This window comes from Urocitellus parryii, chromosome 6, assembly GCF_045843805.1.
Source record: "Urocitellus parryii isolate mUroPar1 chromosome 6, mUroPar1.hap1, whole genome shotgun sequence".
NCBI lineage: Eukaryota > Metazoa > Chordata > Mammalia > Rodentia > Sciuridae > Urocitellus > Urocitellus parryii.
Genome location: NC_135536.1, coordinates 8930738 through 8954563, shown reverse-complemented (window position 1 = coordinate 8954563; position 23826 = coordinate 8930738).

The following is a 23826-nucleotide window of genomic DNA, read 5'->3' as shown; positions in this document are numbered from 1 at the left end:
ATCAATAAATGGCTTAACGTAGCTCATGGCAGCACTAAATGGAGTTTGCCCGTGTGTCTCAAACACCGCTTCCCAAACTCTGTTCCGTGGCAAAAGAAGGTTCCACGAGATAGATGCTCATGGATGTTCTGAAAGAGGAACGTCACAGCTGGTGGCATTTTCCAACTTAAATTCACTTTAAAGTATGCACTGGAAACCTGCTGAACTTCCTTATACTTGTTCCAACCATCAGAGGAGAAAGGAAGTGTGTCGGTCGCAACAGGAGCCTGGCTCTGGAGCTGGAATCCCCAGGCACCACCCAACCAGGGCGAGGATTCTGTCCAGGAAGTGGCTCCAATTGTGGTGTCTGCCTCAGAGGCTTGGAGCAGGGCCTGCCCCCAGCTAAGTCTCTGACCAGGAATGGCTTTTATTTGTGGGTGCTAATCTATCCTTGGGAGAGGGTCTCAGCACTTGACAGATGACCTCCCGGAAGCCGCCCAGTAGCAGCAGGCTGCATCCAGTGCCTGCCCACTGCCAAGCTCTGGGCGTCCTGGTTGACAATTGCCAGTCTTTGTTAAGCATTTTATCTCATAATTTTAACTGTTGTTGGTGCCATTTCTCAATGTTTACTTTTTATTAAGCATATGGATCAGATTTTGATAATTTCTTACAGCAATTAATTCAACTACGAGACCATTTTTTTGCTGTCTGCTTTAATTTAAATGACATGGCAAGAGCATCTCTTGGCACCCTGACAAAAATGCACAATTTAAGTAACACTCCATGGTCACACAAGTTTGGGAAATGCTGCCTGAAGATTCAGTTGAGTCATGTGTGACCCTTTTTTAGCAAGGCACAGCACCAGCCTGTTGGGTCCTTCGAAATGTCACCTTTAAAATATTGTTTTAATAAAAATGTTATCTGTAGAAGCTATAAAGTTTTCTTAATTTTTGTAACCATGGGTAAAACCATAGTTCTGCCCTCCAACCCCAGCTTTAAAATACTACCTATGCGTATCACCCAATGACTTCTTACTGAGTCCTTTTGTACCAGATACTTTTCAAATAGATGGTGACATTGAACTCTACTTCCATTGTTTAGAGTCGAGCTATTCAATATGGCAGCCGTAGCCACAGGTGAAAGCGAGCCCTGGAAATGTGCTTGGTCTGAAGCAAGACAAGATGAACACATTAAATACTCAGGAGACTTCCAAGACTTAGTATTTAAAGGAAAGTAAATAATATACAATAATATACACACATTTATTGAATATTAGGAATATATGATAATATTATTTTAAGTAATTAATGTGGGTTACACATTGGTTAACATGTTGGGTGTGTTGAGATAAATTTAATATTATTAATTCACATGTTTCTTTTTACCTTTTTTTTTAATGGTTACTGGAAAACTTTAGTTTACCTTTGTGGTTCACATTCTATTTCTTCTGGACAATGTTTGTCCAGAAGGTTCCCAGACATGTAATTAGTCCATTCCAGTTCAACAAGGGAGCTGCTGTTGTTTTCCAGATCTCTGTCTTCCCAAGCCTGGAGCCTGACATGGGGAGGCCTCCCCCCAGGCAGGATGGAGAGATGGGCCAAGGCTCCAGCTTTGTGGGAGGCTCAGGATCCTGAACCTTGGGTTATGAGTCTAGAGTTGGAGCCCAAGGAGTTGAGAGTGAGCACAAACATCCTGGGATCAAATGGCAGGGTGCTGTCGCTGACTAACTAGCAATCACGGGACCTCAGAGACACCACAGTGCCCTTTGTTCTTCACACCTCTGTGGGCTGGCTTGGGTTCAGCAGATCTAGACAGGACTTGTCCGTCTTGGCTTCTCTGAGGACGGAGCTCAGGTCTGCTCCTTGGGTGTCTACGCCACCGGGGTCCAGACTGAAGAGGCAGCAGCTAGGGGAGAGAAACTTTGTTCTGACGTGTAGGTGGACAGGCACGCCATTTGCATAGGTGCTTTCAGCTGCTGGCTAACATCCCGTAGCCAAAGCAAGTCACCCTGGCTGGGACCAGGATCCCAGGGAAGCAGGTCATAATGGCCAAATTGTAGCTCTGTTGAACAGAGAAAAGTCCTCCCCACATGGAGGTAGGCATGCTGGTAGAGTCAAGGCCTGCCCAATGGTGATCCAAGCTACCCGTGGGGCTGCAGACGTGCTTAGGGGTGGGCTAAGGCAGATCTGTTCTGAATGCTTGTCAGGAAACCTACGGTTCATGGGTAGGACACCCATGTAATTTACTATTCAAACTGGATGCTCCTGAGACCATAGGGGGCCTGCGAATAATTATATGGGACAATAGGGATAACACTGTCCAGGAAAACCAGGACATTTGGTCACCTTCACTACGGGGCAAATCCCTAAGCCTGAAGTCTGCTGTTTCACTAGCACCAAATTTTTAAACGTTTCTTTTCTAGTTAGAAATAAATTTGCATAGTCTCCAGTAACAGCTCAGTCCAGGCTGGAAAGTCTCTCTGGTCTTCTTCATAGTCAGCTCACTTGCTGGCCACTCATGGCGCTGGGGTGGTGGCTCCTGTGACACATCTGCAGCTTGCTCTTCACATAGCTTCTGCATGGCAGGTATGTCCCCTTGCAGGGCTGCAGTACCAGGTCACTGCCCGTCTGACGTCTTCAAACAACAGAAATGCACCCCACTGAAGTTATGAGGCTGCAAGTCCAAAACCAAGACCTCAGTGGAGTTGGGTCCTCCTTGGAGCTCAAGGGAGGATCGGTTCCACGCCTCTCTCGTAGCCTGTGGCTGCCAGCTGTCTGGGCTGTTCCTTGCCTGGCTGAAGCCACTGAACGCCCTTGAGAAGCAGTGCTGCCTTTCACTGGTTCACGGGTTCACTTCCTCACCTATGTCATGTGATCATGTGACACTTCCTGTGCACCCAGCCCTGAGCCAGCAGAGAAGGCACCTGGCGGCTCTCTACCTTCAAGTGGTGCAGAAGGAGGAGGGTCCAGAAGGAGGCATGGTTCTGCCCCCTGCCCAGGGGAACTCTTAAGTCCCTCCTGCACACAGGAAGCACACAGCGTGGCCCCAGTGCTTTGTGCTCAGACGTTAAATGTGGCAATACCTCCCATCTACGCAGCCTTGCCCTGGTGTCCCGGGTCACGTGCACATGTACATGCACCCCGCTCGCGCGCACACACGCACAGCCCGTGGGGGTCTGGCAGATGCAATTAGCCCCTGGGTCCCTCAGAATTAGATGCAGGTGGCTAATTGTCCGTGCCAGGAGGCAACTGTGGGCACAATTAGTCATGTCTTTCCCCACTCGGGGCTAGTGGTGGGTGGGGAGTGGGGGATGTGATGGGCCAGTCTCTCCTAAACCCTGGGCTGCGAGGCGACTTTGCAGGGATTACCCATCCTGTGGGCCCGAGGAGTGCTGGGGGATGAGCAAGGGCAGGCCGGGTGGTGGCAGCGCCCATAAGATCAGCCGCCTGCCCTCCCATCTTCGCACCCGAGGGCAACCTGACCTTTTAATGACGCTGCCCTCTGCCTGTGCCCAACCTCCTATCTTCAAAGCCCTTCGAGGCCTCTCCTGCATGGAGAGCCACCGCAGGGGCAGGTCGATGACATCATCCCATTTCACAGACAGGACTGGAGGCTTGCGGCCACTCGCAGTGCCTGTTGTAGAACCCAGGCCTGTCACCAAGCACGGGCTGCATTTTAATTCACCATGTCTCTTTTCCTAGTCCTATTCTTACCTTCTTTTGGGGGCAAAGTGGTGGCTTCCCTGTGACAATGACCCAGTGCAAAGCAGGCTTCGCAAATTCCCAATGTAAAATCGGTGTCAGCCGCCAGGTCTCAAAGCTGCGCCCACCTGAGCCCTAGCCAGAAATCCAGGGGGACACTAGTCCAGTCACTTGCTGAGTGACTTGGTGTGGCCCCTCTGGACCTAGGTTCCTGGAGCTGTCTCTGTGGTGACTCAGGCTCTAGCTGGTTCTTCCTGTTGGTTTCTAACTCAGAATTCAGGAAGGGAGACTTGGCCTGATCGGGGGAGGGGAAGCTGGGGAAGGGGAGCACCAAGCACTACTGGACAGATAGGATTGCAGCAGGGGACAGGGCAGAGCGGAGCTGTGCCGTCATCTGGGCTGACCTCGATCCTGCTGTGGCTTCGGGTGAGAACCCGGCTCCAGGGTCATCCCTGGGCACATTATTGGCTGGCATACTGTGGCAGCTCTTCTCCAGAGAAGGTTCCCAGTGAATCACGCCACCCAGAATTCATGTGCTGGTGTTGCTTGACGGACTGTGACCCGCACAGATGGCAGGGTGATGCTGCCTGGCTTCGAGGCAGATATGCTGCAGCTCCCACCCTGTCCCACTCTGGGGAAAGCCAGATCCTGGGTAAGAAGTCCTGCTATTCTGAGACCTTTGTGCTCCAAGGAGTCCAAGCCAGCCATGCACAGAGGCTGCACGGAGAGAGATGCCTGGCCAGGCCCCAGCCGGTCCAGCAAGGCTAATTCAGGCAACAGACACGCTAGGGAAGAGGCCATCTTCTACATCCAGTTCAGCTGACATCAGAGCACCCAGCAATACTGGTGGACAGACTTGCTCTTGCACCGTGGTTTCATACAATTCCTGAAAATACACCTGGCTGGCCCTGTAACAATGTCTTTCTTGAAACTTCCTGATGTGGCTGGAGAGGAGAGGCATGGAAGGAACATCCTGTAGCCCTGTGATGGCATTAGCATCTGCCACACTTGGGTTGGGGCTCATGTGTGGAGGTGACATCTCCTAACAGTCTATCAGGGCTGCTATTGTTACTTAAAGAGGCAGTGCACCCTGAGTCCACTCCCATGACCCTGAGAAGGACACGTAGCTTTCCTAAATCTTTGTTTCCTCTTATTTTTTTAAAAATTCAGGAAGCAGTCTTGTCCTACACAGCTTATTTTAAGGCTCGAGTTTGAGAACAGATAGGGGAGCCTGTGGATGCTGTCATCAGTGTCCCCCAGAAGGGGTGGCCAGTAGCACCAGCAGCCATCTGGAGATAGCTTAAACGCTGAGCAGAGCAACAGGCATGACTTGCCCAAACCCAAGTCTTCTCACTATGGAGAGGAACCAAACCCAAGTTTCCCCCATCAGAGGGCAGAAGGATACGTCCTTCCAGGAGACTTTCAGGCTTTCTCCTAGGTACGCACACTGGCAGAGTTGAGGTCATATGAGGGTTGCAGAAATGGAGGTCTCAGCTCAAAAAACTGGGAGGAGACTCTCAGAGAGTCTTGTCCTCTGGGGCAAGCAGAGGTCCTCAGTGGAAGGAGCTCCCTGAGCCTGCAGGAGACCAGAGACCCTGTGCAGGAAGCTTGAGTGCACGACCAGTTTTACTGGAGGGCATGTTGGTTTCTCTATTGATTGTCCTCGAAGACTTCTGAATACCTCTAAAGAAAAGGGACTTTGACTTTGGTCAAAAATACAGAGCAAAAGAACAAAACAATATCAAAAATAAGAGGAGCTGGATGCTAGAAGCCAGAAAACCAGTGTTCTTCCCACTAGGAAAGCAGCACAGTACTTAAGCTTCTAATTCTTCAAATGTGGTGTCCACTATAAATGGTGGACCTTCATTCAATCATGTGACAAGTCCTTCCATCCCTTCCTTCCTTCCCTGCTCCTTCATCTAGATTGTTCTATTCCCTTGGTCACCCCAGTGCTATCCACACAGGCATTACCCAGAGAAATGCTCCAATGCGTGGGGGCAGGCTAGAGAGAAATTCTCAGAGCAGGGAAATGGTTAAAATAAATCAAAATAAAATAGGAGTTGGCTGTGTTGCTTATACTTTAATGACACACAGGAAACTATAAACCAGCCATGCTACATAATTGACCACTGAGGATTTTTTCACTCTCAGTCAGTTTGAGATGTACCGAATCCAATATCATATCAGTGATTTGATTTGTTAATAATCAAATTGCAAATACCTTTTCATTTGGCTTCAAAAAGCAAACAGCCATTCGGAATAATTTTTATGGGTCTTGGAATGCAATATAAACTTAAAATATTGTGTTTGCAAGTCCTATTGGCATGACTGTATTATAATTTATATTGGCCTATTTTGATGTACAGTGGCATAATGAAACTTTAAAAAAATATATTCTGCAAAGCTGCATCTAAGCCCAAGCCAGCAGCACAGATTAATGTAAGAACATCATGGGGATTCTTTGCATATTTTTTTAACGGAAATTTCTAGAGAATAACCGTTCACCAAAACTCAGCTCAAGCGGGGCGTACATGGTCCTCCGTTTCACATCTTGCCACTCTCCAGGCCCTGCCTGATGCTCCTTTTCCTGCCACACGCCCTCCTCCTGTGCCCCACCCCCTTGCCCCACCTGCAGATCTATTTTCGATGTTGGGAACCTGTCCTGCAGGCACAGGTCCTCATCCAGTTTCTATTTCTTCTGGCTGCAATGCCTTCCCTCTCCCCTACTCTTCAGCCCCTAGCTAAAATGTCATCTCTGCTGGGATCTTTCTGACACCCCAGAAGTTGTTACCTCCATCCTTCCACAGAAATTTAAAGGGAATTCCATTATAGCTCTTGTCACAGTCTGTTACTATTATTTGTTTACAGTCTGAGCCTGAGTTCCTTGGCAGGCCCACCATGATATATTTAATTCAAAAGCCCCAGTGCCTACCACCATGCCTGGTGCATAACACATACCCTACAAGTGTTTGTGTAATGGGGCTGTGGACCCATGAATGAATGGGCGGGTGGGAAAATGGATGGATGGAAGGATGGATGGGTAGTAGAGATGGGTGGATAGATGGATGAAGGATAGTGAATGGATGGATGGAAAGGAAGATGAGAGGGCAGCTGTGGATGGATGGATGGATGGGTAGTTGGATGGAGGGAGAGGAGCGTGCATGAAGGATTGGTAGATGGACTTGAAGAACAGAGTCTCCCAGTGGATGATGTTTTCCTTGACCCTGGAAGCATTCAAGCACAGGTTATAGAGAGGCTTCAGGAAAGAGGCTGGTTGTTAGACAAACCAATCTGTTAGAAGATTCCGGCATAGTGGTATGTGCCTGTGACTGTTAGGGGCTGATTTGAATGTAAAGTCAGGCTGCCCCTTCTGCTCAGACATCTCACCCTACGCAGGGGAGTTGGCCCCCTTCCTGTAAGAGCCCACTGCACAGAAGCTGACACCCTCACCCTCTTGCCCCCTGACCACAGCTTCTATAATTCATAGAACAGACGCTGGCCTGCTTCCTGAGCACGTGCTGAGAAACTTTCTGAGAAAAGTTCACCTTTTTCTTTTTCTACCCGTGAAACATGTCCTATAATTGTATTAGTTTCCCCTGCCCCTTTTCCTTCACATTTTTTTTTTTGGCTTTTAAGCAGCCCCCCACAAATGCTCTGTGTCTTGGGCTGCAGAAATGTCTGCTTTCTTCTCCCTTGGCCCTGGCCAGAATAAATCCTTGGTCTTTACTTCAAAAAGACCCAGAGTTTTATTTGCGGTTTTGAAATAATGACTTAACATTATCCCAGTGACTTGGGAGACTGAGGCAGGAGGGCCATAAGTTGGAGTCTCAGCAACTTGGCGAGGTTCTAAGCAACTTAGTGAGACATGGTCTCAAAATAAAATACTAAAAAAGACCTGGGGATATGGTTTAGTAGTAAAGCACCCCTGGGTTCAATCCTTGGTACCAGAACAAAACAAAAACTAACCTATTCAATATTTCCAAATGCAAGAGGCCCACATTGCTTTTAGAGCCTGTTTTAAAAAATGTATCAGGACAGGCTTCCGAGCAGGTCAACACTGACACAGAGGCTTAGAGCAAGACTGCCCTGGCCTGGGGACCAGTGAGTGCTGAGCCCTGAGGCCGAAGCCCACCTGAAATGTTCAGGACCAGCTGGGGGCCAGGTTGTGGGGCAGAGGGGGAGGTTCCCGTGTCTTTGTTTTGCATCTTGCTTGGAGAGGTTTTGCCCTCTTGGCGTTCTGAAAAATGTCCTCCTCTGTTTTATCTACACACTGTTGTAGTCTAAAATTTTACTCGTAGCTCTTGGTTTTTTTTTTTTTTTTTTTTTTATTGGTTGTTCACAACATTACAAAGCTCATGACATATCATATTGTAGCTCTTGGTTTTAACTAGACTCTACTGTGTGTATGGAATGAGGTGAGGTTGTAAAATTACTTCTGATGGACAGCCAACCATCCCAAGGTCATTTATCGAACAGATATGCTCAGAGGCCATCTTTACCACAAACAGAATTGTCATTTATACAAGGGCTTGTACTCTCATTTTATTGATCTACTTTTCTGTTTCTGTTGGTACTATATGGCTTTAGCCATATAGTAATGTTTAAGATGTTTGATACTTTTATTTTCCTTAGATTCTTCTGTACTTTCTTTTTTTAAGACATTATTTTTTTTTAGTAATAGTTGGACACAATATCTTTATTTTATTTTTATGTGGGGCTGAGGATCAAACCCAGTTTCTCATGCTTTTTTTTTTTAATATTTATTTTTTAGTTGTAGTTGGACACAATACTTTTATTTTACTTGTTTATTTTATTTTTTGATTTTTTTGGTGTAGACGGACACAATATAATGCCTTTATTTTTATGTGGTGCTGAGGGTCGAACCCAGGGCCTCACACATGCTAGGTGAGTGCTCTACCACTAGCCACAACCCCAGCCCCGTGTATTTTCTTATACAGATGGACTTGGGAACAAACTTACCAAATTTATAGAAAAAAGTTGGGGATCACATAACATGTAGGTTAATTTGGGGAACTCTGACATCTGTAGCAGTTGATACCACCTAAAAACAGTGTGTTCCTGACCACCCCCACCCCCAGGACTTCTTATATCATTGAGAAAAGATTGAGTTTTTATTTTTTCCCTCAAATAATATATGTACATTTCTTCTAAAATCTATTTCTACACATTTGTTTGGCTTCTGGTGAATAAGATTGAAATCTCTTATAATTTCTAGTACTTCTTCAGGAGGAATGTCTGCCCATAATGGAAATTTTTAATATCCTTCTTTCTAATACTTATTTTATTTCTCACCTTATTGTTTTGGCTAGGACGGCCCATGAAATGTTGGATAGCAAAGACAATGAGAACAAATATCCTTTTCCTGTTCCTGACTAGAGCGAGGGTGCTTCTAATGGGTCTCCATGGGAAACTGTATTTGTGGTGATCTCTGGTGACTATTGAATTAGAGGACTAGTTGGGATGAATAAACTTCAAAAATACCCCAGCTAAATCAAAGAGGCACTCACTTTGCTAATTTCCTTCTCAGGTGAGCGTGCTCAGCGGGAGCCTGGCAAGCAGCCCAGGGAGCTCTGCTCTTGGGGCAGCTAGAGGCCCAGGGCAACAGGCTTCCTCCTTAGAACTGTGCCACGGCCATCGTAGGCGTCACGTCCTTCACCTTCGCTCACAGTCCCGGGCTTGACCTTCATCACCTGGCCACACCTGGCTGCAGGAGGCCGGGGAGCTAGTCTCCAAGTCAGTGGCCACAGACCCAGCTCACCTGGGGGTTCGGCCCAGCTGCACAACAGCAGTCTCTGTTGGAGCGCTCTTTATCAACTTAAATAAAGGTCCTTCTGTTTCTACCTAACGAGCAGTTTGTTTCTAAAGCTGGGTTAGATGCTTGGTTTTACCATATCCCATATCCCCAGCACCTTCTGAGGGGTCCACGTGAGTTTCCCCCTTTACTCTGTGAATGATGTGCATTTCCTAAGGTGGGATCCCATGAATGTTCCTGGGATTGGTCTCCACTCCAAGTGACCTGATTCCCTTAACAGACCATTGGTCACACTTTATTCGCTTTCTGAGTTGATAAATGACACTGATGTGTAGTGTTCTTTAATCTGGTTTTTAGTATCAGGGCTATACCAAGCCGAAAGGATGAACTGGGAAGCTTCTTGCCCTGTTCCGTGTTCTATACTGATGGATATATCTGAAATCATTGTTTGAAAGGCTGGGAGAAAATGCGTTTGTTCCTAAACACATCTGGCAGGGCGATTGTCTTAGGGAGAGGTCTTTGGTGATGGTGGTAGAAACTGCTAATTGTGCATAATAACAATTCTTTCCTTTTTTTCTAAGATAAGAGAACCCACAGTTTGTAGCTGGATACAAATGCCTGGAACAAGACACCTTTCCTAGCTTCCCTGGGGCGAGCTGTGGCCATCTTTCCAAGTGCAGGCTGTGAAGGCTTCAGAGCTCAGACTGGGTATGTGGGTGAGGTTCCTTTGCAGTCTCTGGCACGAGGCCTCCAAGGAGTGTTCTCCTTCTCCCCTCCGTTGCTGCTGGAAGGGGAGCCTGGGGGCCAGACGTGGGGGACAAGCTGGGAGGGCAGATGCATGAAGCAGGAGCAGCCTCTGTCACGGGTGAAGCCGCTGCACCAACCTCTGAGTGGTTTAGAGGAATTCATCTTCTCTTTGGTTGGAGCCATAGGTTTTGTCTGTTTGTTTGTTGCTCTGACTACTGAGTCTACATGTAGTTAATACAAGCCACTGCTTTATAACATCTCTGATTATTGGTCTATGAGTTTCTGTTTCTTTTTAAGGTAATACTTTTTTTTGTAGAAAATTATCTTCGTCACCTGGATTTTCAAATTATTAGAATATAAATGTAGGAGATACTATCTTTTGAAACATCTCTGTGTAGTGATGCATCTTTCTCATTTCTGTTACGGATTTGTTTCTCTCCTCCCTACCGGCTTCTCCTCTCCCAGCGTCTCTTTTCCTGACTTCTTTGCAAACACACGAGGGATGCCTCTCCATCCGGGCACCTGCACCTGCTGTTCCCTCTGCGGGGATTGCTCTTCCCCGCTGTCTTTGTGGCTCGACCCTCCAGGGTCTTTGGGCTTTACCAGAATGTTCCTGCTCAGGAGTTCTTCTTGCCTGTGCTGTTGAGACCTGCAAACCGCCCCACCCGGGCTTGTGTCTCCTCCCCTCTTGCTTTGTTCCCCTTTATGTGGTTTGTCGTCGTTGACACGTTTAGATTGCACTAGCTTGCTTATTAACTGTCTCCCCACCTCTGCCACCCTATGCCCCCTTGAGGACACAGGGGGGCTCCAGAAGTCTTCAGTGACTCGGTGGCGGAGCTCCCGCCAAAAGAACGTCCCCTCCACGGCTCCTTCAAGTGCGTGCATTGACCAGTTGTCTGTCTGCTGTGCCCCTATTTCGCATTTCTGCCTTATGTTCATTAATTTCTTCCTTCTACTATCTTCAGGTTCATTAAAGTTTCCGTCTTTCCTGTTTTCAAAGAGACAGTGTAGGCTACAGGTTTTCCTCTGAGTATTATTTTGGCTGCAGACCAGGGCTCTCATTACCTAATGCTCTCATTACTGTGCATGTCTAAACAGTTTTTTTTTTTTTTTTTTTTGGAGGGGGGCACGGTTAGAGCAATTGAACTCAGGGCCACTCGACCACTGAGCCCCATCCCCAGACCTATTTTGTATTTTATTTAGAGACAGGGTCTCTCTGAGTTGCTTCGTGCCTTGCTTTTGCTGAGGCTGGCTTTGAACTTACAATCCTCCTGTCTCAGCCTCCCAAGCAGTTGGGATTACAGGTGAGTGCCACTGTGCCCAGCTAAATAGTTTTTAATTTTGGTTTGCTTTTCTCTTTAACCGATGAGTTATTTAGAAAGGCATGTTAATATTTTGAGGCAGATAGACTTTATTTAGCTGTCCTAATTGTTAACACCTCAAATTAGTGAACTCTGGTCAGAAAAGTGGCTTGTATAATTTCTTCTTCCTTTTTTTAAGCCCTTCTATCTAGTCTACTTTATGATCAGATTTTATGACTATTCCATAATAAAAATATGTATGCTTTTCAAAGAATATGAATTCTCTGAATTGTATTGTGTTGGCTAATTGTGACTTGTATTCTGTGTTTCTATTATATCACGCTTATTACATATGTTTAAGTCATCTGTGTATTTCTATATATTTCTTCCTCTATTTAATTTACTTATTTTTTAATATTTACTTTTTAGTTATAGGTAGACACAATACCTTTATTTTATTTTTATGTGGTGCTGAGGATTGAACCCAGTGCCTCACGCTAGGCGAGCGTTCTCCTTCTGAGCCATAACCCCAGCCCCTGATCTACTTATTTTTGAGACATATATATTAAAGACTTCTATTATGATTTTGAATGAGTAGATTTTCTGCTTTATTCCTGCCTTTTTTGGTAACTAAAAATTTCAAATCATGTTATGTGCAGAAGTTTCATAGCTGACACACTTTGTAAATCATACATTCTATCAGGGGGAAATATTACTTCTTCCTGTTTCCCATTTGATTTTAGGGAACAGAACTACTCCCTTTCCCTATAGCTGCTGCATATTTTCTGGTGCCTTTACTTTCAGTCTTTTCATGTCATTTTTCAGTCCTGACTCCTATAAGTGACACGTCTAGACTTAAACAAAACAAGACAAAACGAAACAAACCTCACCTAAGCCTCTGAATTTTAATATAAGAATTTAATGCATTCACGTTTATTTCCCCTCACATTCTCTTGGGCTTTCCAGCTTCTGTGGTTGGTGCTGTCCCGTCTCCCTCCACCTTTCCTGGGGAAGCCCGTTATTACTTTTCTTATCATTTACAAGTTGTGCCTCTCATTCGTCTTCATTGCCGTTCCCCTGTCATGGTGAGCACATACATTTGGAGACATATTCCTGGCATCAGGGCCCAGCAAGCGGCACTACTCTCTTTTTTTTGTGTCCAGAATTTTATGGAGTCGTTCTCTTTTCATTGCTAAAACATTCTTTCTCCTTTAATTCCTAGGGATGTTGGTGGCAGGAGGCATGGGCCATATGTACATGCCCAGTGAAGCCCATGGAAGAGATGGGTTGATGACTCTTCCTTGTTCCAACTCTACACAGCTTAGAGTCGAAAGTGCTCTCGGGATGAAAGCTGTCCTCATGCTCAATGACAAGACATCCAGGACAGTGGAAGGGGTGAGTGTTAAAGGCCCACACAGAGACCACAGAGACCAGCACTGAATCACAAAAGGACAGAGCTTCTGGTCTTCAGGCAAGGAAAGCAAAGCCAAAGGAAAAGCAGGATGGATTTAACTTGATCAAAATCCACATTTTCATGTTAAAAATTATATGAAGACCAAATGTCCAATGATATGAAAAAAAAATCGTCTAAATTATAGGGCAGGCTTTTGCAAGCTGCCCCCTGTGATCTGGAGACCTGTTTGGTTAATGAGTTTTGAGTGGGAGGCAGCCACGCCCGCTCCCTCACACCTTGGCCCTGGCTCCTTCTCAACACAAGAGCAGAGTTGGGGACAGTCAGCCCTCCATACCTGAGGATTCCACATCCACGGTTCAACCAGAAGCAGATGGAAAACATTTGAAAAATTCAAAAATTATGTCTGCATTAAACACAGACATGGCTTTCTTATTATTCTCTAACTGGGCAGCATAACAACTGCTATGTGATATTTGCATTGTATCAGGTATTATCAGTAATTTGGAAACTATTTAAAGTATATGGAGCATGTGCACTTTATAGAGGGGACTTGACTCTCTCCAGATTTTGGTATCCACAAGGGTCCTAGAGCAAATCCTCTGCAAGTATCCAGGGATGTCCTTACTGCAACAGAGACTGTTTGTCTCACAAAGCCTGAAGTAGTAACTGTCTGTTCCTTAGCAAAAGTTTTCTGATCCATAGCACGTACTTATGGATAATATGGCTTCAATAATTTTTTTTTTGGTCCCATGGACTGAACCCAGGGGTGCTCAACCACTGAGCCACATCCCAGTCCTTTTAATATTCAAACTTTGAGAGAGGGTCTCACAGGGTTGCTTACAGCCTCGATAAGCTGAGGCTGGCTTTGAAACTGCGATCCTTCTGCCTCAACCTCCCAAGCTGCTGGGATTACAGGCGTGTGCCACCAAGGCCAGCACTGAGGAGTTTTTAATGGCACGTGACAATCATGAAGTGAGCAGAGTGGGCACGAAACTGCACATACAATATTCCTTGTCAATCAGGGTCAACAGCGTCACTGCCTCCTGGGTGTCTTGATGGGGCATCAGCTCCTGTCTGTGCACAGGTGTGAAGGCCTGCTCACCGTTGTGCTCAGTGAAGGGAGGGTTCCGTGCTCTGGAAACCTCCACTGTGCTTGCTTGTGCGTTGAGGTGCTCTGGCAGTATGTATCAGAGGGGAAAAGAGGAAGGGAATGAAAAGGCTGCACTACACAGTGGCCCTCCATCACCTCGGAGACAGGTGATTTTTTGCTTTTGCCTTTATACTTTTGGTGGGTATTTTCCACACTTTGTCTGCTGTAGGTGGAGTCAAATAGGTGGGTCTCTATGAAATGTAGGACACCAGTTTTCTCGTACACAGTGGTAATTACATATGGTTCAAGCTAAAATTTTATAATCAGAAAAAAAAGAAAGCGAACAGAGCATGTAACTAAGAAAGAGGAAAGAAACTGGTTCTGATGTGGTGGGAGCCTTGGGGCAAAAGACGGGCAAGAAGCAGCACTTTTCTTTCGATCGAAAATTGAATGGGGCGTGGTGAGGGTCTCAAGGCAGGGAAGAAGGTGAAGAATTGGAAGGCAAAGAGGTCAGGCCATGAGGCACCCTTGGGACTTGAACTTCTGTGTGGCAACATGGAGGTGGCCTAGAATGTTCCCCAGGAGCAGAGGGCACCCCCAGGAAGGCACATCACAAAGGCTCATGAATGAATGAGAAAAGAGGTCGTGGAAAGGAGGCACAGGAGCCCGCAGGGCAGATGAGGCCTCCTCCCCCTCTCCTCCCCCTTCCTTTCTTCCTCTTCCTCTTCCCTGGGCCCTGTCATGTGAGGCTTCCCATAAGACCCCAGGTGGGTTCCACTGGGGTGGAAGGCCCCAGGAGGGCGCTTTGTTGAGGGGCCAAGATGTCCTCTTCCAGCCTCGTAGTGGGCCAGTCTAGACTGATCAGGAATGGAGGACAGCAGGGAGTGGTCAGTTCAGTGACCTGTCGAACCCTGGCATGCAGCCATGAGCCCCATAATGACTTTTCTGTTCACAACAGACTGCGTGTGTGACGGGGTCCCATGACACTAGAAGGGAGCTGGGAAATCCCCATCACCTAATGACATCACGGCCATGGCGACATCTTAGCAAAACCCACTCCTCACGGGTTTTGTGGGGATGCTGGTGTAACCAAGTGGACGGCCCTGCCAGTTGTGTGCGGCGCGTGACACTTGATAAGGAGGCTAAGTACTGTTACTGGTTTGCGTATTGCCTCTCCTTTACTCTGTGTTGTCGTTTTGGATATGAAGAGATGGCCATAAAACAGTGGGCAGTGAGATGCTGCCCACAGCCTCAGAGACGGGTTTTCCTCACCTCCTGATTACATCAAGAGGCCACGCCAACTAGCAAGCACAAGGCCCTGTGTTCAGTCCCAGCATTGCAAGAAAGAAAAACAGGAAAAAAGAAAGACCCCATGTCAAGCCATGGACTAATATCATGGAGGTCATTATAATCGAACTCAGTGGCATTTGCAAAATGATGAGATTGCCTAATGACATGTTTCTCAGAGGATGCGCTGGTTGTTAAATTGCATATGGCTTTATTAGTTCTCTGGGGCTGCTATTACAGAGAACCACAATTGGGTGGTGCAGAACAGTAGGGTCTGATTCTCTCACAGTTCTGGAAGTCTGCATTCAAAGCATCCTCAGGACCCTACTTCCCCCAAGGGCACCAGGAAAGGGTCTGCTCCAGGCCTCTTTCTGAGCTCCGGGTAGCTCCTGGCTTGTGGAGAGGAGCTCCAGCCTGCACACAGCTTCTTCCTGTGTTCTGTCTGTGTCTGAACCCCGCCTTTATCAGGACACAGTCATATTGGTTGGGGGACCACCCGACTCCAACATAACTTTGTCTTAACTAATTACATCCGCAATGACTCTATTTCCAGGTAAGGTCTCATCCACAGGTGCTGAGGGTACAAATCTGGGTGGGGTGACACAATTCAATCTGTCATACTGCTTAATGTGAAAAACATTTTTGATTTTTTTTTTCTCAGTACTGGGAACTGAATCCAGGGATGCTGTACCACTGAGCAACATGCCCAGTCCTTTTAATTTTATTTTGAGACCAGATCTTGCTAAGTTGCTGAGACTGGCCTCAAATTTGCAACCCTCCTGCCTCAGCATCTTAGGTGGCTGGGATCACAGGTGTGCAGTGCTCAGTGCATTTGCTTTTATTTCAGAAAATATTCCTTAACCAAGTAACGAATCCTCCCCTACCATCGTGGCGAAGGAAGTCCTGGCGTTCTATGAGGCCCGCTGTCCTGAGTCGCAGGTCTCTAACTCCCTAAGACCTGAGGATCCAGGGATTGAAGAGGTGGGAGGCAGAGCTACAGCCCTAAAGGCTGTGGGTGGTCCTTGGGGAGCCCCACGAAGAAGCCTGTCTCAAGAATCAGGTGCACTAACTACACCACCAAATGCGGGCAGATGACCTCACACATTGTCAGTCAGCCCCTGTCCTCCTTGGTCACAGCTTCATGCTTCTGAAGCAGAGATGTGCCTGATAGGATTGTGTGAGGGACCTGTGATAGGCTAAAGAGGGGCCTCCAGAGACATTAAGTGCCAATTCCTGAAACCTCTGCATATTACCTTAATTGGAAAAAGGGTTTGCAGATATGATAAAATTAAGTGCCCTAAAATGGGAAGGTCATTCTCCTAGATTTCCTGGTAAGCAATCACATGAATCCTTACAAGAGAGAGGTGGGAGATTGGCACACCCCGAGAGGGGAAGGCAATGGGACCACAGAGGCTGAGGTTGGAGGGATGCAGTCACCAGCCAGGGAAAGCTGGCAGCCACCTGGCAGAGCCACCTGGAGAGTCCCAAAGGCAGATTCTCCTTGGGAGACCTGGGTTTTGCAGTGGTGCTGATTTCAGAGTTCTGGTCTCCAGAACTCTGGGAGGATGAACTTCTGTTGTTTAGAGTCCCCGGTTTGTGGTCATTTGTTTCAGTGGCCACAGGGGACTAATACAGAGCTAAATGGGATCACCTCTGGGGGGTGCGGGAGCGAGGGTCTTCTCAATGCTTGGGCACTGGAATCAGCCCATGCAACCTCTGTGGCACCTGCTGGTGTATGCTGGCCACCTGGATGTGGAGACTCAGAGGCTGGGGAGCTTAGAGGCCAGGAGAGCCACCTCAGCTAGCTTGATGAAGGCCAGCAGGACACACCCTGACTCTCAGGAGCCTCAGGCTCTCTTGCCTTTGGGGACTTGTTCTTCTGTGCAAAATCTTAAAATTCTGCCTCACACCTGTTAGGATGACTGCTACCAAAGCAACCAGACTAAACCGAACCAAAACCCAGACAATAATAAGTCCGAAGAGGATGTGGAGACATTGGAGCCCCTGTCTTCTACCGGTGGAAATGGAAAACAGTAGGAGGTTTCTCAAAATATTTCAATAATAATTACCATATGATCTACTTCTGACTATCTACCCAAAGGAATGGCTAGCAGGGACTCAAGCAAGCATTTGTAGGCCCATGTTCATGGTGGTCTTATTCACAATAGCCAAAAGGGGGAAGCCACTCAAATGTCCATAATAGATGGATGGATAAACAAACTGTGGTTTTTCCATACAACAGGATAGGATCCAGCCTTGACGCATGTCACAGCATGGATCAGCCTTGAGGACTTCATGCTGCATGAAATGGACCAGTCACAAAGATACTGGATGCTTTCACTTACAGAAGACCCTGAGGGTGGTCAAATTCATGGGGACAGGAAGTAGAATGGAAACCTCCAGGGGCCAGGAGAGGAGGAATGGGATGTGTGTCAGTGTTTAGTGGGTGCAGTTCCCTTCTGGCAAGATTAATAAAGTTGTAGAGATTGGCTGGACCACAATGTGAATGTACTTACCATTACTGAATCGAGTACTTAAAAATGATTCAGATGGAGCATTTTATGTGTATTTTACTATATTTAAAAATCTTAGTATTAAAAATGATATTTGATGAGTGCATTAGTATAAAGACAAACTATTATTGCATATTAATACAATATCTGTGACCTAAAAGCTCACTTCTTTTCCTCTAATTCTGAAAGACAGCTAAACATTTTTGTGGGCCCCGGATGGTATCGCTGGCCCCGCTCTGTGCCCACCAGGCCTGTCGGTGACTTCTGCCCTGTGGGCCAGTGACAATTTGCAGGAGGCCTGGCCTTGCTAAGAAGGGGCTCTGAGGGCAGGTATTAGACCCTGTGGGCGCCCTCTGAGGTACTGCTGCTCCAGATCCACCCTGCTGGCCCCTCTACTCCCTCGACCCTTGAGGCTTCCCTTTTGAGCAGCTCCCCTCTGCTGTCCAACACGGCACCTTTGGGCCCTCAGTAAGCCATGCTTCTAGAAATGAAGCTTGAGGAAGGTCATGCTCTGCTCACAGCTGAGCTTCCTCCTCTCCCTTCCACCCTCAGCACCAACTAAGTGGATGGGGGGGGGCAGTTCTCCAAAAATAACAGAGCTCGATGTGCAAAAATAAAAGTCCTTCTTTGAACAACCTGTCGGAGGATCTGTCTGCTGCTCTTAATTCTCCCCGTTGGGAACAATGGCAAAGCTCTATCTAGAAATGAAAGACAAAGGGTGTGGGGGTGGATCATCCTTAAAGAAAAGGGGGACAGTAAAACACTATGTCCTTGGATGCCCCCTTTCTGTTCCCCAAAATTTAGTCTAGTCAAGAGCAAGGCTGGGGCCAGAATGTCCAGATACACGATATCCCCAAGGACAAGGGCTTCCTCGTGCACACTGGGACCTAGGGCGGGTTCGGGTCATCTGTACAAAGCTACTTTCTTGCATGTTTGCCAGAACAGTTGCTCCTTGGGACGCTGGTCACACAAACGAAGCATGCTACTGCTGATAATGTCACTGTTTCTGTAGCCCAAGACACAAAACAGGTCCCTCAGAGGGGATGGACACAGAACAGAGGGCACTGTGGAAGGGCTGCGTCACTCATCCACACTGCAAGGGAGAGGAGGTGCTGCTGGGAGAGCCCCTGAGGGGAGCAGAGGTGCTACCTGTCAGTCTGTCCCCACTGAACTCTTCTTGGAGCAGTCTCTGAACTCTTGTAAGCATTCTTCACGTAAATCACACACAGTCTCCAGGCACTTTCTTTGGCCTGTCTGCAACCTGCCCCACCGGGTTGCTGACCTGAAAGAGGAGCAGGAGGGTTGGAGGGGGCGGTCACAGCTGACCTACCTGGAGAAGCCAAAAGTCCAAACTGTACTGTTTCTTTGTGTGTGTGTGTGTGTGTATGTGCATGTTTTACTTCTGAGACTAGTACACACAAATACACTGATCTACAGCAAGGAACTAATAAGTAAAATGAGGTAAATTAACATAAAAGAGCAATTCACCATCGGCCTCCATTTCACAAAACCGTGTAAGTACAAAGGCCCCAGGTTATAGCATTCACTCTGAATTTGTGGCTCCATAAGAATAACCTATATGAGGCTTGAATAATTGAAAATTCCCAATTACGGTTCCGACGCGAGGTTCCCCCGCCTCCTGTGAGTGACGTTCCAGACAGTCTCCCTCACTCCGTCTCAAAGCAAGGGGGACATGCCACCCCTCCTGCCTTTCTTCCCGAACAAAAGCCCCGGTGGCTTTGTCAGGTCCCATTTGGAAACACAATATCAATCTTGCCTTATCCATATTATTGATGGGTTGTGGGTATTCTACTGTAATTATGTCAAAAATGAAATATTCCAAAATGTGATTGGCAGGCTGATTACAATAATGCGTGTGATTAGACCCAGGGCTTGCTTGTGCAACTAGAGAGAATGTCAGTGGCAATTAACTGTTTTCTTTAAAGTTTGCCAAGATTTCCCTTATTTCTCACTGTGTCGTTGTGAAATAGCCCACGGGGGCACCCGGTGGGGGCATCTTTAGTATTCTTCCTTGGAGAAGCCAAGGGGATTGCAGGCAGCGATAAAAGAATCCTCAACTGCCAGGTGAACTTTCTAGCTAGAACCAGGGACAAAGGCCTTCGGGATTCTGTGTGTGTGTGTGTGTGTGTGTGTGTGTGCATCTGTGTTTGTGAGTCTCACTCTCAGTCTCAGGCTTTCATGAGCTCTTTCTCCATCTTCTCAATTCAAAATCGTTGGCTCAGATGCCAAACTGGCTGCCATTTTGTATGATGGCTGCCCACCCTGGCCCATTGCATGGGCCACAGGTGGGCAGAGTTGTTTAGTTGGCCCAAACCCAAATGTGAAGGAATAGGTCGCGGTGTGTGTGTGTGTGTGTGTGTGTGTGTGTGTGTGAAGGGGGATCACAGCTTTCTACAGGAGCTCTGCAAACACTCAAGGCTACCTCGAGGACCCATGGCCCCAGGAATGGGCCCCGGAAGCCACAGTGGAAGTGCGAACCCCAGTGCCCAGGATGTGTTTGCGTTTGGAGATGGAGCCTTTACAGAGGCGATTAAGTTGGGCCCTAATTCAATGTGACTGTGTCCTTGCAAGGAGAGGAGACTAGGATGTAGAATGGGCTGGGCTGGCCTCTAGTTCTGTTCTCATTTCAGTTCTGTGAGTGATTTTGGAGAACCTAGGTGCCCCTTTCCAGTTAGACCCTCCTGGGTTCAGTCAAAATGTGACCCTCCCTGCCCGCTGGAGCTCATGAGGAACCGCGAAGCCACAGAAGGCCTCGCTGACCTGCTCCAGCGCCCTCAGCCGCTCTTCCATTCATGGAAACTCTGTGTGGAGAGAGGACTCTTGGCTTGTCCTGCGAGTGTGAGTGAGTGGGAGGCCGAGACCCCGAGGTGACCATGGCAGAGGTGCTCTTGGATTGGGGAATGGCAAACTTGTCTCTTTCAGCCCTGGGGTTCCCTGGATCTCAGCTGTCTCATCTCAGAAGCCCCCACCCCCAGGCTGGGTGAGGCGCACCCTCCCCAGGCAGCATTCATCCTGAACCTGGCATGTTGTTTGGCGCCTTGGTTGGCTCGGGCTGCTGTCATCAAGAGCCAGAGGTGGGGGCCTGAACAGAAATGTATTCTCCCTCACTCTGGAGCTGGAATCTGAGGTCAGGTGTCGCGGGGTGGGTTTTCTCTGAGACACTCTCTCTAGCCTGTAGATGGCATCTCCTTGCTCTGCCTTCACAGTCATTCCTGGGTGCGTATCTGTATCCTAGCCTCCTCTCCTTATAAGGTCACAGTCACATTGGATTAGAGCCCGAGCTAATGGACTCCTTTTAACTTACTAACCTCTACAAAGGTTCTGTCTCCAAATGCAAATGCACATTCTGAGCGCTGGGGTTAGGACTCCAACATCTGGCTTTGGGGACCCCAGTCGATAACGCTCTGTGACGAGTTCCTCTCAGGAAGGCCCTTGGGTGCAAAGACTCTTATCCACCCCTGTAGGGGGCCCGAGGAATGCATGTTGTTAACAAATAAACCCTGTGTTAGCGTCTCATGAAACTTCGTCTCACAGGTCTGGAGGCTGGAAGTCTGAGGTCAAGGTGTGTGCCCAGCTACGCTCTGAAGGTGCCAGACAAGAGGCTGTGTTGGCTTCTCTGAGCTTCTGGTAGCTCCTTGGCTTGTGGCAGCAGAGCTCCCATCTCTACAAGGTGTCCTTGTGTGTGTGGGTTTATGGGTCCAAATTTCTCCTTTTAATAAAAAGACCCGTCATCTTGGACTTGCATTTTTCTCAGTAGGACCTCATCTAAACAAATTATACCTACAATCACTCTAATTCCCAACAAGGCAGTGAAGGTCAGGACTCTAACGTGAATTTGGGAAGGCACAATTCAATCTCTAACAGCCCTTTAGGCTCCTTCTGCTGGAGTTGGGGACACTTTGCAAGTTAAATTCCCACCTGGTCTCTTAACACCCCTCAGGACAGATGAAGCAGATCATGTTGCAGAGACAGGTTCTGAGACTTTCATGAGCGCAGGTATCTGTTCACAGAGCAGGCCTTGTGTTCCTCTCTCAAGTCCCCACTTCTAACAGAGGCAAAGGTGAGGCTGGGCTTTGCCTTTGGATACTCAAGGCAGACCTTGAACCCTGGGGGGGCGATGAATGGCTTGGAGCTCCCCACGCCTTCCCCAAAGGCAGGCTTTGGCTGGCAAGGCTGTGGCAGCTTTGATCTGACTCAGGAACATAAGAAACCACCGCAGAGTTGGTCCTGCTGTGGGAAGGGAACTCTGCTAATGCTTTCTTGTCATTGGGCTCCTGGAATTAGACTCAATTCTCATTAATTAACAAAGCCCATCTACTAACGAGGTTCTCCATTTCGAGTCTCTGTTTTCTCCTGGGGTGCTTCCAAGCTCTCAGAATGGTGGCTCTACAGTGACACCAGCTAGGGCAGAGGACACAGTGACAATGTACCACCTCCAGAGCTCTTCTCCCCCAAGGATGCTCTGCAGCCATTAATGCAAACTTTCTTTCACATGATGTTTTAGTCAGTTTTTGTTGTTGTTGTTGCTGACACCAAAGACCTGGAGAGACGATTAGAGAAGGAAAGTCTATTTGGCTCAGGGGTTCAGAGGGCTCAGTCCACAGATGGCCGACCCCATAGCTCTGGTCCAGGGTGAGGCAGAGCATCCTGGTGGAGGAAAGCAGCTCAGGACGTGGCACTTAGGAAGCAGAAAGAGCTCTGCTGACCAGAGACATGCCCCTAGTGACCCTCCACCTCCAGCCACACCCTACCTGCCTTCAGTTACCACCCTGTTAATCCACATCAGCAGATAAATCCATTGATTAGTCATAACTCTCCTCTCGTAATCTGATTATTTCACCTCTGATATTCTTGCATTGTCTCATACATGAGCTTTAGGGGGACTACTCATAACACATGGTATTTTCAGTAGACTGGGTGCCTTGGGCTTGTCAAGTATTCTGTTTGTCTTTTGCAGTGTTACAAGCCGTCCACAGAGCCAGTGGCATAAAACAAGAGTGCCACTTTATCATAGGCTCAATGCTATGGGGGCAGGACCTGCAGGACAACGGTGCTCTGGGCACCATGGCTGGGCCTGGTTGGGTTTGGCCTGAAGGAGTGGAGAAGCCTGGCCTCTCCCCTGGGGCTGTATTACTGGACCTGGGCTCTGGTTGCCAGCACCTCAATTCTTCTCCACGTTGTGTTCACTAACACCCCATTACCCAGACACCAACATGTCTGACAATCGGCTGGGACAGCTAGGACAGCTGGTAGGACCATGTCACCCCCTCCACCTCACACCAAGCCCTGTAAGTGCACTACGCACACACGTACACATACATTCATTTCTTCAGTGGCCTCTGGAATCTCTCTCTCTCTCTCAACACAAGCCTCTTCGTGTGGCTGGCTTGAGCTTCCTTGAGGGCAGACTCCAGAATGGGACAGCTGGCTCCCCCAGGAGAGAGTGTTTAAAGAAGACCAGGTAGAAACTGCAAGGGTGTCTGACTCAGGCTTGGGAGTCACACAGGGTCTCTGCTCCACATTCTGTTGGCCTAAAAAAATTACTAAGGCCAGCCCCGATAAAAGGAGATGGAGGAGAAATTTATAGGCATCTTAAACCTCTCAAAGCACATCCTGCTATTAACCATGATCAGCTGCTCCAGCCGGTCTCCCCAGGCCAACTCCACAGGGGCTTAGGATGCTGCTCTCAGCCACACGTCTAGCCACGTCACCCCCCACCTCACAGCAAGGCATGCGAGTGCACCTACACACACACACACACACACACACACACACACACTGTCATTTCTCCAGTGGCCTCTGAAGTCCCTTGGCCTGGCTCCTACTTACCTTTCCCCTCCTTTCTCCTTATCCCTACTCTCCAGTCTAAATACTTACAATTCCAGAAATGTGCCACCTTCCTCTCGGTCTTTACATGTGCTGCTTTCATTGCCTTCCGTCTTCCTTGTGTCCTTGGGCTTGCAACCCACCTTTAGAAGAAGGCTTCCTCCCACCCCACCT